The sequence below is a fragment of the Octodon degus genome, unplaced genomic scaffold (assembly GCF_000260255.1).
Source record: "Octodon degus isolate 3935 unplaced genomic scaffold, OctDeg1.0 scaffold00074, whole genome shotgun sequence".
NCBI classification, from domain to species: domain Eukaryota; kingdom Metazoa; phylum Chordata; class Mammalia; order Rodentia; family Octodontidae; genus Octodon; species Octodon degus.
In genome coordinates this window covers 11,132,673-11,141,259 of record NW_004524650.1, presented here as the reverse complement: position 1 = coordinate 11,141,259, position 8,587 = coordinate 11,132,673, and the positions used below count along the sequence as shown (strand labels likewise).

Genomic DNA, 8,587 nt, shown 5'->3' with positions numbered 1-8,587 from the left:
CAACACTAGATCAGACTCATAGTGATCCACCTGTTTACAGCTTCCCAAGAGCTGGGATTACAGGTGCACGTCACCATGCTCAGTCTCAATTGGCATCTCAGCATGCCCTGGGGGCAGGGCCGGCTCGGCAGGCTCAGGGTTCAAACCCCCGGTCCCTGGGCCAGCTTGCAGGTGCTTTAATCCACTGAGCTATTTAGCCAGCCCTTTCCTATATATTATTAATAACAATGAGAACCATATGTTATATTTTAAAATCCAATTATAGGTACAAATTCAGTGCCTAAGACATTTTTAAACTATTTGCTCCTTTGATTGTGATGGTACCATTGGGGAATATTTATTGTAGTAGTTCTGTATATTATCTCCTTTAATCACCAGGACAACTATGTGTGCTGGTGCAGTGATTATTCTCATTAAAAAAGTGAGAAAGCAGAGCTTGCATTTGTGCATGGGTGGGTATGAGGTTGAATACTCTGCTGTGGGGGACTGAGACTGAACTTCAGAATGAGCAGAGGCCGGCGCTCAGAATGGTCTTGCTTCCCTGCTCTAGACGAAGTCACATGAGAAACCGCTCACATTAATGTTTCTCTGGGTTTATCATGATCATTCTTCAGAATTTCTCAAGACACAGTTGGGAGTGCAGGCAGGACAGAGTGCCACTATGCTGGTAGGTGGCATTTGCCACGGCAGGCTCACAGGACTTCAGCACAGACCAACACCGACTATCAAACTGTGTGCCAACTTTGTCCGGCAGCTCCTTCCTGCTGCCTAAAAGTAGCTCAAGATAATGAAAAAGTTACATATTTGAAATTTCTTAAAAAGGAAAGAGAAGTAACTTAAAAACATTTGAACCTTGGCCTCAAAATTTTAGAAAATAAACACAAACACACAAAGGTTTTATTTTTTTTCTTTTGCCATGTGGCTGTGGTTGTGAAGTAAATATATCCCACTGCACTGATCTTACATCCTGTCACATTAATGTTTCAGAACACTCAATATAAATATTAAAACTAATAGCTTCACTCTTCAGCTATTACTCCTCCATCCCCTGAAATCATCATAAAACTTTTAAAGCCTTTTAGAACATTTACACACTTGAATCTGATGGTGGGGAAAGGAGATTCACACAACGCAGCCCAGAAGCTTAAATAATAGTGAAGAGCTGTTTATGGAATATGCTTTATTTATTCATCATTTCAAGTAAAGTTTCCATTTTGATGGAGGAGGAAAAAAATCAAAGCATAGCTGTCAAGGGATAAGGCTGAAGTATTGCTTTTCTATACTGAGGACTTGCAAAAAAAAAAAGAGTCCATGAGAATCTCAGTCCAAGGTCAATCAATGCTAAGGCTGTGGATACGTAAACAGCTAATGGATTGTAAAGACACATACCAGTGTTATGAATTTTTAAAGAGCAGCTCTTCAGCACAGAAACCCATAAATCAATGATGACTTATTGGCTGGATCAATTATGCAAACTTCTAAAACATTTAATGACAGGTAATGAACAGCTCTCAGGAGGACATCAGTCAACAGTGTTTCTGCAGTTGTAGTTACATCTGCGTAAGTGAACTGGGTAAAGGTAGGCATTCCTGGCTAGTAACTAAAAGTCAAGCTGTGAGTCTGCTTCAAGTGAACGAGAATGCCCATTTTGTTCTTTGGGTATACTTTAACTTGCTAGAGGAATGAATTTCATCCTGAAGCATTCGTAGGTAGGCCAGGTTGGTTTTGGACCAAGTATCCCATTCTTGGTGAGTTTTTATTCCTAAGCAAAGTGATCTGAAGTTTTGGAGGTTTTCTGCAAAATGATCTGAGTACTAAGGAGGAAGATAATTTTTGAAAAAAGGAAATGTATAGTATAGGTGTTGATGCACACAAGTTCTTATAAGTGCTTATGTTAAAATTAAATTTAATTAACAGTAGGAGGAAGAGACAGATAGGCAGTGGCAGAGTGATACTGCTGGATTCTGCTCAGCCCAGCAGTGAAGGACAGGAGGCTCCATGCGGGCTGACTAATCCTGAGGAAAGTCTTACCTCATCACTCTGGGCCTTATGGTGCTTTAGTCCCATATTAAAACAGTGACCTGATAAAGGGGAAGGAATTTGAGGAGTAGGTTTCTGAAGTTAATAGTCTTCTAGAGTTTAAACGTTGATCCTTTCCATTGTGTAACTTCAGATAAATCTTTAGATTATGAGAAAGACAGAAGTTAAACATGCCATTCATTACTAAGCATGGTTCTCTGAGTCTAAGCCACTGACTGGCATGCCATGTTTCTGTGTTAACATGATTAAAGCATCGCTCAGATCAGGTAAAACCTCCTTACAGAATCTAAAAGTACTAAACTTCTCATATTCCTGGGTGGCTTTCATTGTTTTTTGTTCAGTGGGATTGTAGAAATAAAAATATGAAGTCAGTTGGTTGTTCAATTCCTAAATTCAGGTGTCTCTGGCTAGGGATTATTTTCTGTATCTGGGACTTTTCCTTAGAATAGTTGATAAGTTTTAAAAAACTTTAAGTGAATAAAAAGAGAATATTCTTAAAATTAATGATTTTTTTTTTTTTTTTTTTTTTTTTTTTGTCGGAACCAGGGATTGAATTTAGGCCCTTGCGCTTGCCAGGGAAGCACTTATTCCACAGAGCCATCTCCCCGGTCCCAAAACTAATGATTTTTTTGACTATAATTTCTTCAAATGGTTTTGCTAAGTACAAAACTTACTCAGAAACATAAATATGTTGTTTGTGTATTTGTCATATATACATGTTTGTGTATTTGTCATTTTAAAAACAAGAAAATTTGGTGTAGTCTCCTTTCCACTCAATAAATGAGAATTCAAAAGAAGTTAGAAGCCAAGATGAGGTCTGGCATTTACTGGCTGCGTGATCAGGGGCAAAGTTCCTCAGCTCTCTAGTCCCGTGCACTCACATACACAATGGGAAGCATAATTTCTACCTTAGCTAGAAAGTTAGTCCGTAGTAAATGGTAGTGTCTTTTATCTCCCACATCAGAGGTATCTTTTTTAAAAAAAACAACAATTGGGGCAGTCTTTTTTATTTTTTTATTTTTGCAGAACTGGGGATTGAACTCAGGCCCTTGTGCTTGCCAGGCAAGCGCTTATTCTACTGAGCTATCTCTCCGGCCCCTGGAGCAGTCTTTATGCAAGAACATTGCTAAATTCAAGAAAATAAATACCTTCCCACCAATGGCTGTTAGCTTTTCCAGTAAAGGCAGCTGTTGACACCCAGGTTTTTAGTATACATCATGCACATTGTCAGTGGAATGACTGCTTGATTGAAGTTTGTTATTTTTTGATGCAGGCACTATTATTACCGTTCTATGATGGGAGTCATTGATTATTAGAAAAATTAGAAAATTTATTCAAGTGTATCCTAGAACAAATAACTGTTAAGTGGCAGAAATGGTTTCCAAAGTTGATGAACTTGTGTATTTCCAGATTTTACTATGCTGCCACAATACTAAGCTTAAAAATTGGCCTCATTAAAAAAAAAAAAAAGGACTAAGCTGGGGAGATAGCTTGGCAGTCTAAGTGCCTGTCTGGCAAATGCAAGGACCTGGTTGATCCCCAGTACCACATGCTGAGCCAGTCCCAGAACCCTGGGTGTACCAGGCTGGCCACTGGAAACTGGGCATGGTGGCGCATGCCTGTAATCTCAGCACTGGGGAGCCTGGAGGATCACTATGAGTCTGAACTGCATAGTGAGACCCTGTGTCAAATAAATATGTAGATGAAAATTAAAAACAAACAACCGCCTAAATAAAAACAAAGGACTAAAAATATTACATTAAACATTTTCTCTGTTGATACACATGGCTTTCATAAAAATGAAAGGATTTTTAGTGTAGTGAATTTTCCTAGTTGTCTGGAAAAGCCTACAAGGATTATAATACTGGTTAGTTATCCTAAGTATGAAAGAACAAGAAGGAGTGGTTGACAGATTAGTGTGCAATTTTGCACATATGAGCTATATAGTAATTCTAGGAGACAGGGTCATGCTGTGAGTAGTAAATGGTCTGTTTCTCTGACCCAGGGTGCTTGTGTCTCTGTCAGTATTTGTATACAGAGCTGTGGCACACTGATTTGTTAGTTTCCAAGGAGGATAACATCTCAGGTCCTTCAGAATTTCTAGCTTAACACTGGCAAGGAGGCTTCATGACTCTCACTTCACCACATGGAGGGAAGCATCAGAAGGGTCCCTTGATTCACAAGTTCTCCAGTTTCTTGATAGAATATGGAGGTGGAAAGTGAGATGGTAGCAACACATCTTTCAGACTATCTTATGTTTGCACTTCTGGTCTTAAAGATAAGAGTCAGAGACACAGAAATTAAAACCCTGTAAAATACTACTTTTATATTGATCAGAAAGGAAATATGAAAATGTCAGACATAAGAAATGATACAAGAAAGGTGTCACTGGGGATTATCTACTGTTGGTGGAAGTGCAAATCAGGGCCATTTATACTTTATAGAGTAATTTAGGAATACTAATAAAGATGAGGACGCCAACCCAGTATTCTAGAAATTCCGTTCCTAGCTATCTACTGTAGAAATATTCTAGTACATCACATATTATATAATAATATTCATTGTAACACTCTTTGTAAGAATGAAAATTAGAAAGACTTGGGCTTTTGATGAGTGAGTCAGTGTTATTTCCTGTACCGTATTCAGCTCCAAGACTAATCATGTAGTTTATTAACCCATGGAATAGAGTGATGAGTCCAGAAGTGATTTTCGCATTTAAAAAGAAATACAACAAACTCAGAAAGAGCTAACAGGGTCTAATGTAATGTAATTAAATAATTGAGGTAGAATGTATATTATCTACATGTATATTATCTACCTTAAGGAGTAAGGTAGTTCCTTTGCATGGGGAAGAAAAGAGGAAGAAAAGAATTCTTGTAAGAAGATCCCATTTGTTCTCCTACCATCCTAGTGAAAGCTTGTGGCAAATTCCAAAATATGTAGACAGACAGAAAGGGAATCAGTCATGTATAGAAGGGATTAAGTGAGTGGCCTTGTTATATTTTATAGCAACTTGGTCTTTCAAGAAATGATTAAGTAGATACTAGAAATGATCATTTCCAAAGGTAATATTCCCATGACCTGATTGGTCTCTTTAGATGTGTCCATCGCTACCGCCCTAATGGGACCCAACCTTCCAGAACATTAATTATTTGGGGCTGCACTCAAACCATAGCCATATTCTACAGAGAAAGAAGTCATTTTAGGGTTCCTATTTGTGTGGCAGGGAAAACAGATTTCCTTATTCATGGCTCCCTGCAGGCTACTTTGCACCTTCTCTGTGTTCCTACTGTGTAAGGAAGGAGGGCACTGTGGATCCGCTCAGTGAGAAGTTTGCTTAAATATGAGCACAGAGGCGATCCTGTGAGGGGTAGCCTGTGAGTCACTACAGTGTATAGATTTTGTCAGCCATATTAAATCTTTTTTAGAAAATTTTCTTTTTTTTTCTTTTTTTTTTTTTTTCGGAACCGGGGATTGAACTCAGGCCCTTGCACTTGCCAGGGAAGCACTTATTCTACTGAGCCATCTCCCTGGCCCCATCCATATTATATCTTATATAGTTAAATTGAATTCCACTCAGTTACATTCAGTAATTCTTCACTGAAACCCACTGTGTGTCAAACACAGAACCCAATGCTAAGCTATAGTTTTTTTTTAAAATGCATTTAGTACAGGGGATACTGGGTTTACAGGGTCTCACTACATGGATTGGACTTATAGTGATAGTCCTGTTTTCAGTGCTAAGCTATGCTTTTATTTTTTTTGATCCGAATGCCTTCCGGGCAGGTTTGGCTGGCTTGAATTGTGGGGATTGAACCACAGCAACCTGAGCCTGACTGCTTTGTTGAAGCAGCCACTTAAAGAACTGAGCTAAGGGGCAGGCCCCCTAAGCTATACTTTTAAATGAAGCAAACACAATCTTTACCTTCCTGGTCCTCAGCCTAGTTGGATAGGTAGAAAAGCAAATAATGTCAAATATGATGCATATCATTAAAGTGGAACTAGATGAGAAGAAAAACCTAGGCAAAGAGCAATGGAGATTTTAATTTGGGCTAGAAAAGCTATTTCTGTTTCACAAGACACAGTAATATTTTAAAATTCATTGTGTTTTAGGAAGTAGTTATTCACTCATTTACATAGACAAATAATTACGAGACAATCCATTGACTTGAATTTTTGTATAAAACCAAGAGAAGAATATAAATTTCTAAAAGACAGTTAAAAAGCTTTTGGAGTCCTTAAGTTTATATACTTATTTGTAAAATCTTTTATACACTCCCTGTATTTCACAAAGTTGTAGATTAAGGCATTGTATTTGTATTTCTCGCTGTGACTAAAGCTGAAGCTAGTCAAAAATATTCACTTAAATATTCATTTAAATAAGCAATGTAGATGGTTCAGTCACACTGTGACTTAGTCTGCTGGTGTTCCCCCAAAAGCTGAGCATGTGACAAAGGCTTGCCATCACTGTAGAAGAGTGACACTCTCTCCTTTCAGGAATAGCCTGAAAAGCCATGTGATGGAGCCTTGGAGTTGATGTGTTAAAAGGTATAGTGAATGGTACGACTGGATGCCATCCAATAGAAAGCCATGCTCAAAAAGACATTAAAATGTGTCCTCATCCACCTTACTCACTGGATCTGGCACTTCACAAATTCTGGCCTTCCCCCATAGTCCAATTGACCATGAAAAACAAAATTTTCAATTAATTCAGAACATTGCAGCAGCCACAACAGCACAACTAAAAAGACCTTGATGAAAGGAGGCTTCCAGAAATGCTTCAGAAAATGGTAAGAATGGTGGGATAAGTCTATTTGAAGTGAGGAAGTATTTTGAGGAGATTAATGGCAATGTGTCTTCTACTGTAACACAGTGATTTAAAAATTTCTTCCTTTTGTATGTTTTCTCCTTTTACCTGGTGTATATCTACATGAGTCATTTATATATGCAAAATAGAGAATAAGAATTAATTGGTTTTAGTTTAGGTAATATCTTTCACAGTCATGTCAGGTTAACCCTCACCAAAGGTTGTGTATGGCTATTCAAACACAAGATTTTATCAGGGATAGATTGATCCTGACCTTTCAGATCCCTAGATCCTCAGGAACACCTCCCTGCCTCTTCTTTCTTTTACCTGCCCCTGCAAATAACTTGTGACTATTCCTAACCTTCCATCCCACATATAAAATAATATTGTGAAAGTCTTACCTCTTTTGTTTTTTTGCTGTGCTCTTTATTCTTCTTTCCTAAATATTTTCTTCCTTTACTTCTGCGCTTCTCCTTACCTCACTCTTCACCCCCCAGCCTACTTGGCATCAATACTATTTCATTGTCTTCCTAAGTTATTGAAAAAAGTGTACAATTGTTAAAATACATAACCACAAATCTAAAGGCCAGGAAAGTTTAAAGTTTTTCAGGCCTTAAATTAAAATGATTGCCAATCCTAATTACTATATTTTGAAAACTTATCCTTCAAAGTTGATGAAGAAATAAAGCACTTCATGACCCCCATGATCACTGCTGAGAGTAATCAAAGAAATCCTCGATAGAAACAGTGAGGTCAATATTACCTAAGAGAGTCCAATTAATCAATACATATAGCAAGAGAGTAGGTAAATCAAAGGGAAAAATAAAGGAATCAGCCCTGGAAAAATAATGCAATGACAAGACTCAGTAAGTACCTTTCAAAACTAAGATTCAGTGTAAATGGTCATAGCTGCCTAATCAAAAGACAAACATTGGCAGGATGGATTAAGAAACAAAACTCAAGCGTATGTTTCCTGCGAGAGGCGGTAGTGTATCGGCTAGGTGCTTAGGGTGCTCTAGAGAACTAAATCTATCTTTCTGTCCCTACTTCTCTTTCCCCAAGGAGTTTACAGTATCAGAAGTAAGATGGCAGGACAACTCACAACAAAGTCAATACACAGTAGAGCCAGAGAATTCAACAGCTAGAAGAAGGATGATCAAGAACGTGGTCTCGGCCGCACAAGTGTGATGATGAAGGGAACGTCATTCTTTGGAAAGCGTCGTAATAAGACGCACGTGTTGTGCCGCCGCTGTGGCTCTTAGGCCTATCACCTTCAGAGGTCGACTTGTGGCAAGTGTGGCTCTATCCCGCCAAGAACAAGCGAAAGTATAACTGGAGTGCAAAGGCTAAAAGGCGAAATACCACCGGAACTGGTAGAATGAGGCAACTAAAAATTGTATATCACAGATTCAGGTATGGATTCCGTGAAGGAATGACACCTAGACCCAAGAGAGCAGCAGTTGCAGCGTCCAGTTCATCTTAACAGTTGCAGCAATCACTCAACATAAATGCTTTGATTAAAAAAAAAAGAGAATGTAGCACCCATTCAAGGTGAAGGCCTGGAAGTTCCTGAGAGTTGTTAGTGCGAATCCACACTGAAAAGAAGCTGAAGGCTGATGTTCATAGGTGATGACATGGTGGTGGCAAAAGACACAGCCACTTAAGCAGAATAGAACTTTAAAAAATATAGGGGCTGGGGAGATGGCTCAGTAGAATAAGCTCTTCCCTAGCAAGCACAAA

General features: G+C 38.6%; 1 pseudogene; it reads left to right on the top strand.

Annotated features, from left to right (window-relative positions):
* Nucleotides 1-8,034: 8,034 nt before the first annotated feature.
* On the top strand, nt 8,035-8,330 carry LOC105742800 (annotated as a pseudogene).
* Nucleotides 8,331-8,587: the final 257 nt, after the last annotated feature.